Below are 16,672 nucleotides of genomic sequence, written 5' to 3'. Positions count from 1 at the left end.
GCTAAAGCAAGTCATGTCACCAAACCCAGAGGCAGGTTGGGAAAGAACTGCCCAAAGGCATGGATCCAGGGAGGTGTGACTCATTAGGGACCATTACTGCAACAATCTACCACAGCCAGAAATGACATCCTTTGAAATGATTTAAATTAATCATGGAAAACATTTAGATGTTAACGAGAGAGGGTACATAGTTTTAAAAAAGTATTTGGGGGAGCTTCTGAGAAAAAATTGAAAACTGTTGCCCTAGAAATTGGGAGTATTTTAGAGGGCAGTCCACGCTTTCTCACTTTCCACTCTCCATTGGGCATCAGGGAAGCTGAATGGATGGAAAGTGATGGGCTTTGGCACGGGATGCCTGTGTGCTGAACCCTGACATTTTGTCTACCAGCTGTGTGATCCTGGGCAAGGCACCAAACCCTTCTGAGTCTGTTTCCTCTCCTCAGATGTGGGTTAACAATACCTACTTTATCATGTGACTCAATTAATGGTCACTTTCTACTTCCTCCCACCCCATACCCAGGACCTCAGTCAACCTCATGGACATCTCAATTTATCAATGAGATTATAACCTGGTACCAAGTTTGCTTTGGAACCTTCAAGTGAAAGACGGTCTTTGTTGGGAAACATCTGGAAAATATTCTTTTTTTTTTTTTTTTTTTTTTTTGCGGTACGCGGGCCTCTCACTGCTATGGCCTCTCCTGCTGTGGAGCACAGGTTCTGGACACGCAGGCTCAGCGGCCATGGCTCACAGGCCCAGCCGCTCTGCGGCATGTGGGATCCTCCCGGACCGGGGCACGAACCCGCGTCCCCTGCATCGGCAGGCGGACTCCCAACCACTGCGCCACCAGGGAAGCCCTGGAAAACATTCTTATTAGGGATTTGTATTCACTTGTAAAGTTATTCATCACTCCATTAAATATGCAAAAGTAAATCTAGACTGAACAGTGATATAAATGATTAGAATAAGAAAGTTTTTATAGAGAACTTAAAAGAAATGGAAAAACTGCCTTGCAAGTGCATTTAACTTAGGTACATGATTTTTAAAACAAACTTGGAAGCTTTGATCAAAATAGCAATTAGTGGATGTGTCCTATGTCACTTACCATAGTACTCAATAATTCATAGTTGGATGTCTGAGTCTGATGCACCCCGATTTTAACATCAGAAAAGAATAAAAACCCATTGCACAATCTGTCTTAGGTAGGATAGGAAAAATTTACTAAAATCTTTTTTTCTGCTTGATTTTTATGTAACTCAGATGACTCTAAATATGTAAAGAAATCTAAAACACAAATATGCATAGAATTCCACAAACTATTTTTCATTTTTTTTCCCTTCTTTTTCTTACTAAATCTTATCCAGGGCACGTGCAATTTCTCTCAGTTAAAATCACATCATTGATTCGATTTTTATAAGGAACACATTTGGGAATCCTACCATAGTTTCACTGATACTTCCTTTCCCCATCATTTTTTTTTTCAAAATCTTCAATCAGTTGATGGTTCTTGAAATTATTATGTTTTAGTTGATATATTTTTTAAAATTACAATTATTTTCTTCTGCTCATTTTTCTTAATAAACTGAAGAAGTTGGTTTGGTTTTTATTTATGGAGAGCTGTCTTCTGAAGACCTACACCCTCCAGCAATATCTCTAATCCTGGGAGTCGACCACATGGCTGCCACTACTGTGTGGTGGGGCTGAAGAGGGGGAGCCTCTGCCCTGGATCTTGTTTTCATAAGTAAATAAACGGTAATGACTTTCTTCAAGGAAATGTTCCTACTGTACCTTAGTGGACATTATGTGTAAGAAATCTTGACATTATAAAAATAAAATTCCCTTAGGGAGGTAGAAAGGAAGCTGGCGTGTCAGACTGGAAAAGGCCAGGTCCTTTGTTAGGCTTCAGAATGACAAACAGTTCTGGTTTATTAACTGAGAACTAGATAAGAGACACAGACTTACAGGGCGTTTCTGAGAGGGAGAGGGATGTTTTTAAAAGTGAATTTTAAAATTGAGGTAGGGCTTCCCTGGTGGCACAGTGGTTAAGAATCCACCTGACAATGCAGGGGACACGGGTTCGAGCCCTGGTCCGGGAAGATCCCACGTGCTGGGGAGCAGCTAAGCCTGTGTGCTACAACTGAGCCTGTACTCTAGAGCCCGAGAGCCACAACTACTAAAGCCCTCGAGCCTAGAGCCCGTGCTCTGCAACAAGAGAAGCCACTGCAATGAGAAACCCGCACAACCCAGCGAAGACCCAATACAGCCAAAAGTAAAGAAATAAATAATTTTTAAAAATTGGGGTAGAACAGATATACAAAGTGCACAACATAAATGAATACCTTTGATTTTTATTGTTTTTGGTTTTTTTTGTGGTACGCGGGCCTCTCACTGTTGTGGCCTCTCTCGTTGCGGAGCACAGGCTCCGGACACGCAGGCCCAGCGGCCATGGCTCACGGGCCCAGCCACTCCGCGGCATGTGGGATCTTCCCGGACCGGGACACGAACCCGTGTACCCTGCATCGGCTGGTGGACTCTCAACCACTGTGCCACCAGGGAAGCCCTACCTTTGATTTTTGTATGTTTACCCCATGTTACCACTACTCAGAGCAAGATATAGAACAATTCCTGCGTCCCGTAAAGTTCCCTGTATCTCTTCCAGTCAAAACCCACACCCTTCCTTGGGTCACCACTATTACGACTTCCGTCATTGCTGGGGACTAAATGTTTGTGTCCCCCTGCCCCCCAGCCCCAATCATATGTTGAAGTCCCAGTCCCCATTGGGATGGTATTAGGAGGTGGGACCTCTGGAGATGATCAGGTCGTGAGGGCAGAGCCCTCATGAATGGGATTAGTGCCCTTATAAATGACACGGAAGAGATCATTTCCACCACGTGAAGACATAGCAAGAATGAGGCATTCTGCAAACAGGGAAGGGGGCCTTCACCAGACACTGAATCTGCTGGCACCTTGATCTTGGGCTTAGCCTCCAGAACTGTGAGAAATAAGTTTCTATTGTTTAAGCCACCCAATCTCTGGTCTTTTGTTATAGAAACACTAACTACTGAGATCATCATAATTGATTAGTTCTGCTTGCTTTTGAACTTCACATAAATGGGAGCAGATAGCGTGCACTCTCTTATGGCTGGCTTCCTTCACTCAACTGAAATTGGTAAGATTCGTCTGTGTGTCCTAGTAGTACATTCTGTACATTTGTTGCTAGATTTTATTGCATGAATAACTCCAAGTTTGTCTATCCATTGGTTGATGGGTCTTAGGCTGCCCAAGTGAAGGGATGACACCCATCAAGGCTACAAAGTGACTCATGGGACCAGACTCCACTGCTTGCCTCAGACAAATAATTCATTTATTCAACAAATAGGTATTGATTTTTTTGAATTTAAGTATAGTGGATTTAAAATATTGTGTTAGTTTCAGGAGTACAGCAAAGTGATTTTGTTTCACATATATATATATATATTTTTCAGATTATTTTCCATTATAGTTATTACAAGATATTGAATATAATTCCCTGTGCTATATAGTGGGTCCTTGTTGTTTATCTGTTTTATCTATAGGAGTGTGTATCTGCTAATCCCAAACTCCTAATTTATCCTTCCCTCCTCCCTTTCCCCTTTGGCAACCATAGTTTTTTTCTAAGTCTGTGAGTCTGTTTCTGTTTTGTAAAGATACATTTGTATTATTTTTTAGATTCCACGTGTAAGTGATATCATATAACATTTGTCTTTCTCTACCTGACTTACTTCACTTAGTATGATAATCTCTAGATCCATCCATGTTGCTGCAAATGGCAATATTTCATTCTTTTTTATGGCTGAGTAATATTCCATTATATATATATATATATATATATATATATATAATGGAATATTACTCAGCCATAAATATATCTCACATATTCTTTATCCATTCCTCTGTTGATGGACATTTAGGTTGCTTCCATGTCTTGGCTATTGTAAATAGTGCTGCTATGAACGCTGGGGTGCATGTGTCTTTTTGAATTAGAGTTTTTGTCTTTTCCAGATATGTGCCCAGGAGTGGGGTTGCTGGATCACTTGTGAGCACCTGCTCTGTGTGTGAAGGCCCAGGCACTGTTCTGTGTGCTGGAGGAGTCAAGGAAGCACACAACCAAATCCTTAACCTCATGGAGCTGACACTGTAGTGGGAAGGGATGGGTACGGATGCTGAGCCGCATGTGTGCCCGGCCAATCCTAGCAACCAAATGGAGAACTTGGGAGAGGGTTTCAAGCTCCAGCAAAAGGCTGGCACTTTCAGGGATCAGTGCCGTGGGGACTTTGGAGAAAGGTGAGAGTGACCTCCCCAAGGTCAAGAGAGGTCATCCTAAAGCCACACAGGGAACTGATTTTGAAGAACCTTCTTCACCATCCTTTCTTAGATGGAGACTATACATTAGGAACCCAGTTCTAAAGGACCTGGAGTTTCCATCAATCCTGGCAGGTGCATAAAGTGTGGAGAGTTTGACCTGTTTAAAGTGCAGTCAACACCTGAAACTAACACAACATTGTAAATCAACTATACTCTAATAAAAAGTTTTTAAAAATTGATATAATGAACCCTGGTACACAATTTGAAAAAAAAAAAAATATATAAAGTGCAGTTAAGTTTAGCTCCCCAGAACAAGAACTAGAGGAAATTCCCCAGGATTGTTTCAGATGGAGTCACAGACGGGCTAAGGGAAAGATTAGGATCTATGAAAATGTCAAAACAGAACCTTGACACGGGTTTAAAATAGAAGTTTCATGATTTTTTTTTCCATTTCCCAATTTTTAAAATTGAAGTATAGTTAATTTACAATGTTGTGTTAGTTTCAGGTGTACAGCAAAGTGATCCAGTCATATATATATATATATTTTTTTTCAGATTCTTTTCCATTATAGGTTATTTCAAGATATTGAGTAGAGTTCTCTGTGCTCTACAGTAGGCCCTTGTTGTTTACCTGTTTTATATATAGTAGTGTGTATATGTTAATCCCATAATCCTAATTTATCTCCCTGCCCATCACCTTTGGTAATCATAAATTTGTCTTCTATGTCTTTGAGTCTATTTCTGCTGTGTAAATAAGTTGATTTGTATCATTTTTTAAAATTCCACCTATAGGTGATACATGATTTTTAACTTGCCATATTTGTTATTTTTATTTCCTGTTTCTTCAATGAAATTTCAACTGAAATTTATAAAAATGCTGGTTTATTTTTTGGGGACAGCAATAAAGTGGGGAATCATTCCATTGATACTGACTCCACATCCTCACTGCTAATATCTGGTAACTGAACTTGGGATGTGGCAGCTCTGAAGAGGAGGGACACGTGGAGAATCCCTGGCTCTTTCCGAAGGAGTAGCAGTGAGTGATGCACAGACAGTGAAGGGACCAGGCAAGTGGAAGTCCCCACCCCCATCCTCCCAGCTGCCTCCCACTGCTGCTCCGTGTCTCTGGGCTTCTTGTAGTCCTGGAAGAGGCCAGCCCTTCCTCCAGAGAGGAAGCACATGATAGCTCAATGCGCACGCCGGACATCTTCTGGTGGCAACAGGAGAAATGTAATCAGGAAATCTTACCCATCTGTGGTACTCAACCCCAGGCAGCTTTGAAAATATACTGGGAGACTTGGATTGACATATATACACTAATATGTATAAAATGGATAACTAATAAGAACCTGCTGTATAAAAAAATAAAGTAAAATTCAAAAAAATAAATAGCAAAAAAAAAAAGAAAATATACTAATGCCAGGACTCACCTCAGACCAGGAGAATCACAATCTCTGGGCTGGGATCAGTGCATCAGTGTATTTTTTTTAAATGCTAGGCTATGTAAAATCCCTACTTTTATTCATTTTATATGAGTAGTAGAGAGCCCCAGAGCTTTTTTTCAGTCTTTGGAAAAGCTTAATGAAATGATACATCAACCTTTAAAAAGGATCTGAGATGAACTCAAATATTACATTTCTTCACTTTGAACTGGACTCATAGTAACTCAGTGCAATCACCCTTGTACACTCATGCTGATCAGAATGATGGATATATTTCCCTATCTGTGATACTTATAAAATTAAATGCATGATTAGTAAGTGCGATTTGGCGGCCAAAAGGGAATCCTTTAAATTCTGAGGTGACCACAGTTAGAAAAAGTACACCAGGAGGGAGGGCATTGGTGATAGAAAAGTCTGGAGCCATGCAGTTCATTCATTTAAACTCCATAGCAAGGTGGGATAGATTAGTAAATGAAGAAGCACAGAATCTGGCTTTTGGGATTCTGTTTCTGTGTTTACTATAAAAAAAAAAAAAAGAAGGATGACCCACTTGTAGCCCCAGGGAGAACTTCCTAAAAGCCAAAGAACAGAGGAGACATGCAGAATTGGAAGACCCTCAAAGCCAGATCAAAAAATGTTGAACCCAGGTAGGTTACCTTTAGGCAAAGAGAATTGAAAAGTATCACTCACTGGACTCCTACTACCCCAAGATTAAATTTCACATCCAGTTGCAAAAATAAAAGAGTGAGCCCAACATTAACTATTATATACCTATTACGGACTAATTCTAGAGGTAATAATATCTAACCTCTTTCTTTCTCTCCTTTTTTTCTTTCTTTCTCTCTCCCTCTCTCTTTCTTCCTCCTCCCTTTCTTTCCTTCTTCCTTTCTTCCTTCCTTTCTTCCTTCCTTCCTTCCTTCCTTCCTTTCTTTCTTTCTTTCTTTCTTTCTTTCTTTCTTTCTTTCTTTCTTTCTTTCTTTCTTTCTTTCTTTCTTTCTTTCTTTCCTCTGTCTCTCTGTCCCTCCTTACCTCCCTCTCTCCCTCCCTCCCTTCCTTCCTTCCCTTCTTCCTTCCCCTCTCTTTCTTTCTGTCTCTCTCTTTCTTTTGCAAGAGCTTGGCTCATAAACATTTAATAAATGCTGGTAACAACAACAACAAAAACATTTTTTCCATTTGTGTTGATAGCAGCTCAATTCCTTTGGTTCCAAGATACAGTACTTTTGGACCTCTTAAATATTAGATATAATTGACATGCTGCATTATATTAGTTTCAGATATAAAACGTAGTGATTCCGAATTTGTATATACTGTAAAATGCTCACCACAGTAACTCCAGTTAACATCCACTGCACATAGTTACAATTTGTGTGTGTGTGTGAGATGAAAACTTTTAAGATTTATTCTCTTAGCAGCTGTCAAATGTATAGTACACTATTATTAACCATAGTCCCCATGCTGTACATGACATCCCCATGACATTTGTTTTATAGATGGGAGTTTGAACCCCTTCACCCATTTCGTTCAATTCGCCACTCTTCCTCTGGTAACCACCAATCTGTTTTCTGGGATCCATGAGTTTGTTTGTTTGCTTTTTAGATTCCACATATAAGTGAAGTCATACACTAGTTGTCTTTCTCTTTCTGACTTAGCATAATTCCCTCCAAGTCCATCCATGTTGGCGCAAATGGCAAAATTCATTCTTTTTTATAAAGTTGAGTAATATTTCATTGTATATGTATATACCACATCTTCTTTATCCATTCATCTATTGTGGGACACTTAGGTTGCTTCCATATCTTAGCTATTGTAAATAATGCTACAATGAATATGGGGGGTGCATATGTGTTTTCGAGTTAGCTTTTCACTTTGATGTGGTCGCACTTGTTTATTTTTGCTTTTGTAGCCTTTGCTTTTGGTGTCATATCCAAAAAAATTTATCCTTCAGATAAATACCCGGAAGGGGGATTGCTGGATCACATGGTAACTCTGTTTTTTAATTTCTTGAGGAACCTCTATATTGTTTTTGTTTTCTATAGTGGTTGTACTAATTTACATTACTACCGAGAGTGCACAAGGTTTCCCTTTTATCCTCGTCGTTGGCAACACTTGTTTTTTCTTGTTTTTCTGATAATAGCTATTCTAACAGGTGTGAGGTGATCTATCATTGTGGTTTTGATTTGCATTTCCCTGATGATTAGTGATGTTGAGCACCTTTTCATGTACCTGTTGGCCATCTGTGTGTATGTCTTCCTTGGAAAAATGTCTATTCAGATCCTCTGCCCATTTTTTAATCAGATTTTTTTTTTTTTTGCTATTGAGTTGTATGAGTTCTTTACATATTGGGGTTGTTAACTGTTTATCAGATATATAATTTGCAAGTATTTTCTGCCATCCCATAGGCTGTCTTTTCATTTTATTGATGGTTACCCTTTGCTGTGCAGAAACTTTTCACTTTGATGTGGTCCTACTTGTTTATTTTTGCTTTTGTAGCCTTTGCTTTTGGTGTCAAATCCAAAAAAAATCATTGTCTCCTGTGTTTCCTTCTAGGATTTTTATGGTTTCAGGCCTAACAGTCAAGTCTTTAATTGACCTTGAGTTAACTTTTGTGTACGGTACAATATAGTGGTCCAGTGTTACTCTCTTGCATGTGGCTGTCCAGTTTTCCTAACATCATTAATTGGAGAGACTGTCCCTTCCCCACTGTATATTCTTGGCTGTTTTGTCGTAAGTTAATTGACCCTAACCTATTTCTAATTTGTTTCTTTACATTAACCTTTACTTTAGAAAATAAATGTTTAATATTATCACTTAAGCAAAGAGGCGTGTATAAGTATTATAGGATTTATAGTAGCAGCAAATAAATAGATAGATGGCACAGAGAGAGAGACAGAGAAAGAGAGAGAGAGACAGAAGTTAAATGAACGATTCATGCTAAAGAATTTTACCAGCAGTTAAAAAGAATAGAGCTACGTGCACTGACTTTGGTGTATTTAGAAGCACCCAGGTGATTCTAATGCATCAGTAGAGCCCTGAACTACAGGTCTGTATCAACCACAGGCAAGAAACCTAATCCTTTTTCTTGTTATCTTGTAATTGGATTGAAAATTATTGGATTTAATTTACCTTGGTAATTTGAAAAACCATACATCTAACTAGCATTTATTGAGCACCTATTATATACAAGAGATTGGGGACATAATATGGATAAGCATAATTCCTGCCCCAAGGAGCTCACAATCTGGCAAAATGAATGCATGAAATAAATGCCCCTGGTACACGCATGTCCATATGACACTTCATTCACGGAAGGCCGTTTTCTCTTCCTTCCCCAGCACTTCCTGCAAAGGAGATCGATATCTGAAGTAGGAATCGGGAAGCAAAATGCAACGTGATGATTTTCAAGGGTGTGAAATATAAAATCCCTTGCACTCATTGAAGTACAGTCACTTGAATCATTCTTTTTTGTGTTTGTTTAAAAGTAGTAAATGAATGTAAGTTCAAATTTATGCAGTTTATTTATACTACTATAAATTAATAATAAATTTAAATGGGGGGAAACTCACTTCGTTGTCCCATTATTGTACTTCTTGCTCTTTAGTCTGAAAAGTGACACAAGAAGGCACATGCAATGGATCTAGTTGCCCAGACATAACCATTGCTACCATTTTGGGTATCATCTTCCATCTCCCCACTGCCATTTTTATATGTATATGTATATATCTAGCTAATATACAGACATAAATACATGCATATTTAAAGGGAGTCATATTGTACATTATACTGTGGTCTGATTTTTTTTTCACTTACCGTGCATCATTAATAGTGTCACTAAGCTTCCTTCTAATATACTTTTTAAAAATTCGAGTATAGTTGATTTACAATGTTGTGTTAGTTTCTGCTGTACAGCAAAGTGAGTCCATTATACATACACATATATCCACCCTTTTTTAGATTCTATTCCCATATAGGTCATTACAGAGTATTGAATAGATTTCCCTGTATTATACAGTAGGTCCTTATTAGTTATCTATTTTATATATAGTAGTGTGTCTATATCAATCCCTTTAGGTGGTTATAAAGATTTCTTTTGAGTGGATACACCATATGCACCCTCAAATACTTGCTGCAAAATTGAGGGTCTCAAATTTGATAATTTTGGATGTTTGGATTATTTATGTTTTTGGCTAATTGTAAAGGAAACATTGTGAAGTGACCCTCACCTCTAAAGTAGTTTCACCTGGCATTTGCATCCCTTTTATAGATTTCAAAGCACCTTGTTATATGTTATTCGGTGTGACCCTTACAAAATCCTGTGAGATGGATTGGGCAGATATCTTTGTTGCTAAATTAGAGGTGAGAAAAGAAGTCTCAAGGACATTGTGACTTGCACCACAGCAGCCATTCTGTTAAGTGTTAATGACCAGGATTAGACCCCCACTAAGAGGGACAGACTGGCAAATCCACGCAATTCCAGCCAGAAATTCATTGATTGGCGGTAATAACAATGCTAGAATTATAGGTATCAGGACGCTGTTCCTGCTTCTTTGAAAAAGAACAGACGGAACGTTCTGGCCTCTAAAAGCCTCCAACGGTATTTCCTTTATGGGTTTATCTGGTTAATAAGGATGATAATAGGACTAAATCCGCATTAACCGCCATGTTAAAAGCTCTTTACCAAAGCAGCTTTGAAAGTCCCATGTGTACACCACTGCCCCCTGCTGGAGACCTGCCAGATGGCCTCAAGTTTTTCTTCTGCACCGTTGACGCAGGGAGGAGCTGAACTTGATTTAGCAACGAGACTGTGAGTTCGAGGGAGTGAGGTGGGGGGAGGAGAGCAAGGGAGCTGGAATCTGTCCCAAGTTCGTCTCTCAGCTGAAGGGAGAGCTGTGGCCTCGCAAGGGGTTGCTGCCGCTCTGGGTTGGGATCTGGTCATCAGTAAATTTAAAAGCATCCTGGTGATTGTGATGTATCAGCAGATCCTTGAGCTACAGGTCTACGTCAACCACAGACAAGAAACCTAGTCCCTTTTTCCTTGTCTGTTACATAATTGGATTGAAAATTATTGGATCTAATTTACGTTGAAAATCCATATGTCTGACTGACTCAAACTTCGGCAGTGAAGAGCTAGACAATGCTTTTCACCTTAATAAAGTGATAAAGACTATAAAGATAATAGAAAGTTGGCTGCCAGTGCTGTTTATTGAGCAACTTTTTTCAGATCTATGGCTTTGACTGAGTAATCAGGGTGTGGAAGGATTGTGTTCCAAATCTCATTTTACCTCGGCATCCTGTGGGTCCTCTGGCTGGATGAGGGCCCTTCCACTGCAGCCCTGCACGAGGGCAGCTCTCCGTGTGATAGGGAAGAACGAATCTAACTCCATTTTAGGTCTGTTCCTTTAACTTTAACCTTTGCATTCGCTTGCTTTTGCTACAAGTTAATCAGGAAAGGGATGTTGCCTATAAGCTTTAATTATACATAATGACCCATCTCTGGGCACCCTGCCTCCCAGGTAATGAGCATTAAGCTAAAATACCTTTGTTTAGCTCACAGCAAACATCCTGACCAGATCCACCTGTGAATGGCTGCAGGAAATAAATTAACACATGCTCTCTGGAGGCTGATCAGAACCAGGACTTTACCTTCTCCCCTTTTAGTATAATAGAGTCTGAATTCTAACTTGGAAAAGATGGTTCTTTGGGGCACTAGTCCACCATCTTCTCGGTTAGCTGGCTTTCGGAATTAAGTCTCTATTCCTTGCCCCAGCAACTCATCTCTCTCGATTTATTGGCCTGTTGTGTGGCAAGCAGTACCAGCTTGGACTTGGTAACATCTGGTGCCCCCTGGTGATAGATCAATGAAGTGCCGTGTATTCCTTTTTGGAACCAGAGCTGAGTGGGCTAAGAAGGACCCTTGGAAGTCATCTTTTCTAACTTCTCTCATTTTACAGGCGAGGAACTGAGGCCCCCAGTGGTGACGTGGATTTCCCAGGCTCACACAACACGGTAACTGGGTTAAGTGGGGTTTAGCTGGGGTGCATTGTTCATGGATGGGAGACAGCGACTTCTGAGGTACAAGGCTTGGAGATGAGAATCAGCTGGGGATGGTGAGTTAGAACAGCTCCTGGGGGCCACACACAAGGACCCCAGGTGACAGTTGGTGGCACTCACTGAGCCTGACAATCTGGAAACTTTTTGAGCTATAGACTTACAAGTCCCTCAGGCCATTCCTCAAACTGAATTGATTATATCCAGCCTCACTTTGTCTTCCTCTATTATGTTTCTTCTCAGTAGATGGCATCACCTGCTATCGGACTGATCAAGCTGGACAGCTAGTCACGTCTCTGTCGTCCAATCCATTACTGAGTCCGTCTCTTGAATTTTGAAAAAATAACCAGTTTACTTATTTAGTTCCCATTTCCTACATCGGCTTCCTTGTCTTCCATATGGGGCTCTGTTTCCACCCAGAATCTGTACAGGTCAGCAGCACCTATGCTCCCAAACTCCTGTGCCGGTCTTCCCAACTCCTCAGTTCTACCTGGAGTCTTTGCTTGATCTACAACAAAGCAACTGTTTTTTGCAAGTTAAGAAAGTGAAAAGACAACCTACAGAATGGGAGAAACTATTTGCAAATCATAACATACGATAAGTGTTTATTATCCAAAATATAAAAACACCTACAACTTCAGAACAAAAAGACAAACAACCCAATTAAAAAATGGACAAAGGACTTGAATAGACATTTTTCCGAAAAAGATATACAAATGGCCAATTAGTGCATGAAAAGATGCTAAACATCTTTACTTATTTGGGAAATGCAAGTCAGAATCATAACAAGATACTACTTCACACCTGCTACGATGGTGATAATCAAGGACAGAAAATAAGCAAGGATGTGGGTAGATTGAAACAGTTGTATGTTGTGGGTGAGAATGTAAAATGGTGCAGGTGCTGTGAAAAACAGTTTAGCAGTTTCTCAAAAAGTTAAATATAGAATTACCACATGACCCAGCAATTCTTCTCCTTAGGTATTGAATAATTGGAACAATAATTGAAATAATTGAAAACAGGGACTCAAACGGATACTTGTACATCATTCTTCATTGTAGCATTATTCACAATAGTCAAAAGGTGGAAAAAGCCCAAGGGTCCATCAACAGATGAATGGATCAACAGACTGTACCTACCAGAATATTATTTATGGCTGGAATATAATTCACCCATGTACAGGAAAACAGTTTTAATACATGCTATGACAATGGGTGAACCTTGAAAACAGTATGCTAAGGGAAATAAGCCAGACACAAAAGGTCAAATATTGTATGAGTCCACTTACATGAAAAATCTAGAATAGGCAACTTCACGGAGACAGAAAGTAGATTGGAGGTTACCAGGGGTGCCAGAGCAGGAAGCTGTGAGGGAAATGGGGAGTGACTGTTTGTTGGGTACACAGTTTCTGTTTAGGGTGATGAAAAAGTTTTGGGAATAGATAGCGGTGGTGGTCACACAAAATTGGGAATGTAATTAATGCTACTTCAAAGTCGTTAAAATGATTTGTGCTACCCATACTTCACCACAATAAAAGAAATGTTTCTCTTCAGTGTTTTAAAAGACTAAATGTAAAAACAGAAGAGCTAATACACAAATGTTGGCTGCACAATTTAATTAATTATAGCTGTATTGTACTCAGTGATACCCACCCAGAAAGGGGTCCAGCCTTGCCAAGCCTCTCCTACCTGCCTAGTGCTTCACAAACTCTCTCCTGGAGTCGTCAGAACAAACCCTGAACAGGTGTTACTCTGCCCATTTTACAGTTGGGAAAACAGACTGTTAAGCCTTGGCTCAAAGTTACCTATTTATATAAACCCAGCTTTCAAATCTAAGTCTAACTGGCTCCAAATGGAGCCCAAGTGAGCCATCGTGACCTCATGGAGAACTCATATGTTCTGCCACTTCTGTTACTTTGGAGCAGTAAGTGTAGTCTTTACTCCTGAATTATATTTTGGAAAAGTTCCTTTATCATAAGAGGATAAGTTTGACTTGGCTTTCCATAATTTAACAGGGGGAGAAGATCTCTCTGGAGAAGGGTAGATTGTGAGCAAGGTCATATCTACGTCTGCTTTCTCACTGGGTTTGTTGAAACATTATCCTCCGGCACTGACTCTGAGTTGAGTTTTCTAGTTTATGGGGTTTATTTCAGTGCACAATGGCAGATTTATTAAGCTGTGAATGCAGTTCTTTTTCAATGTATCAATAGTAATTCACCCATCTTTGAAGTTTGAACTTCGCTGAGGGAGAAGTTCTTGCATTTCCTGCATGTGACCAGAAGAGGTCGCTTTTTCACTATGAATATTTTTATGGTCCAAGGCAAATTCAAGACTATTGCTCTGACCAAAAATTATCCTTTTACTCTCTCTCTCTCTCTTTTGTCTCTTCGTTCCTCCTTCCCTTCCTCCATCCACCCTTTTTTTTATCCCTCTCCCATTATTTTAATCAGCATCGGATGCGATAGCAGGAGAGTGATGTTTCTGCTCGTCACATTCCCTGAACCTCTTTCCTACTGAGTACAGCGTACCGCCTAATGGCAAACTCCCCGAGTAAGTGGACCAAATGGCAAAGGCGTTTAACCTTCCCCTTTACTAGCTTTCATTTTTGTGTGTAAACAGTTGAACATTCATGTAGCTGAGGTTCAGTGTTCCTTTTTTTCACTGTCCTGGCCCCAGAGAGGGCAACGGTGGGAGTTGTTTAGAAAAATCCATTGTCAGATCGGGAAGCCTGAGATTCTGACATTTGATAGGTAAAACTCATTTTCTGCCTGGAGTTTAGCTTTCCAGAAGTTCTTTTGTTAAGGAATTCACAGGAAATTTAGGTTTTTCTTTTTTTAACTGATTACGAATAAATTATTTTAGAAAAAATATTTCTTTTAGTTTTTTCACCCCAGTTTTTATCTTCTTTTCTCTTCCATATCTCCACCTGTGTTATTCAAGAGAGATATCCACTTAAGGTTTCAGTTGGGAGTTTTAACAATCAAAATCAGATTTTATCAATTAGAAAAATTTGATTAAACATTAAAAAGAACTTTGGAGTGCAAGAAATAAAGGGGCCAGTGTGTGTGTGTGTGTGTATGTTGGGAGGTGGGAAAGGTGTGTCGCAAATACAAATGTCCTCTATTTTAAATTACCTTGACGTGAGGAAAATTAATCATTTACTTTAAGTGTGAGGTGACCTAGAGCGCCAAAGAAATGTTGCCTGTCTGCAGAGGTGCTGCATCCCCAACTTGGTTGGTGAGACCTTCAATGGGCTTGGTCCTTGTGTCTTGGACTCCATAGTTTTTAAGGACCTGAAATGTCCTGGGGATGAGGGGTTAGGAGGGAGACAATCTTCCTCTGTTGTAGTCAATATTATCCCTGCTTTTCCTTCAAACCAGCAAGAGGAGCCTGCCCACCAGGTGGGTCGCAACCAAATTTTCCTTTGCTTGTGTGACCTTGAGCCAGTCTCTTACTCTGTCAAGTTTCAGCTGTCCCAGTCACAAATGTACATGTGGAATTATGTTATCTGCTAGATTTTCCAAATGCAGTTTTAGGATTCCTACTGTCTTAATCTCTGAGGCAACATGATCTGACGCTGATTTACTATCCCAATTGTATTAGTCAGGGTTCTTCAGAGAAATGGAACTAATGGGAATTTTATATATATATATATATATATATATATATATATATATATATATATATATAATCCCAAGGGATAACAGCACCAGGCCAACAATGCCTAGAACCTACAGCTTCCCCAGGCTTTCTGCCCTGCCAGAAACAGGGACTTTGGAGAAAACCATAAAGAAGCAAAGCTGGAGTGAGAAGTTATAGGTCCCAGGTCAGCAGTAATTACAATATCTGTGTTTATTTTTCTCTTAGTTCTGGAAACCCTTTTGCCCATACTCTAAGACTTTATTTGGACAGGGGTGGGAAAAAGGAAGGTGAACCAATAAAATGAATGAACAAGAGCAGACCTTTGGAGCCCAACTTCCTGGATTTCAGTGCCAATCCTTCCATTTACGATCTAGGTGGGCAAGCTTTAAAAATTCTTTTTGTCATCATTTTCTCATCTCAAAAAATCGGATAAAAAGAACACCTGCCTTGTGGGATTCTTGAGAAGAGTAAATTATTTAAATTTGTATGTTTGTGTTTAATAAGTGACAGCTATCACCACAATAATGATTATTCTGGCCAACTTTTAACTATGCTTTTTAGGAGATCAGCTTCTTCCTTCCTACTTATGACCCACCAACAAGAGTGAGGGGTATTCTTTTCTGTGAAAAACACTGTCCTGGGCCCCAGTTCCTGCCCTCACAGTATTCACTATCAAGTTGAAAGGGAAGCTCAACATATGAGTAAATTCTAAACAAATAGTCCAAGAGAAGGCTGCTGCAGGAATGTGTTTCAGAGGTCACAGGTCACACTTTTGGGTCTCCCGTGGTGGCTGTTTTGCTGATACCCCTTCAGAGAGGAAGAACAGTCATGGCCGGGGTGAACAAGAGCTGGGGTGAACAAATGCACTGGGTGTTATAGGCTGAAAACCACGCAACAAGATGGAAAAGGTGACTATACATGTAGAGTATATTGTATATAATTATAATACATATATTATACTATATAATATATATTATATGTATCTGATGAAGGATTATTATGTGTGATTTACAAATCAATAAGAGGAAAAACTCAAAACAAAAACTGGACATTTCAAATTGGTGATTCACTAAATGTGAAAGCTAAATGTCTAGTCAACATGATAAGATGTTCGACCTCACTAGGAATGAGGGATACACAGATGAATTCCACAGTGAGATAATATTTTGCACCATCAGTTGAGCAAAAAATAAAGACAGATA

The sequence above is a fragment of the Phocoena sinus genome, chromosome 4 (genome assembly GCF_008692025.1).
Source record: "Phocoena sinus isolate mPhoSin1 chromosome 4, mPhoSin1.pri, whole genome shotgun sequence".
Taxonomy (NCBI): Eukaryota; Metazoa; Chordata; class Mammalia; order Artiodactyla; family Phocoenidae; genus Phocoena; species Phocoena sinus.
The sequence above is the reverse complement of the archived record's forward strand: the minus strand, read 5'-3'. Positions refer to the sequence as shown.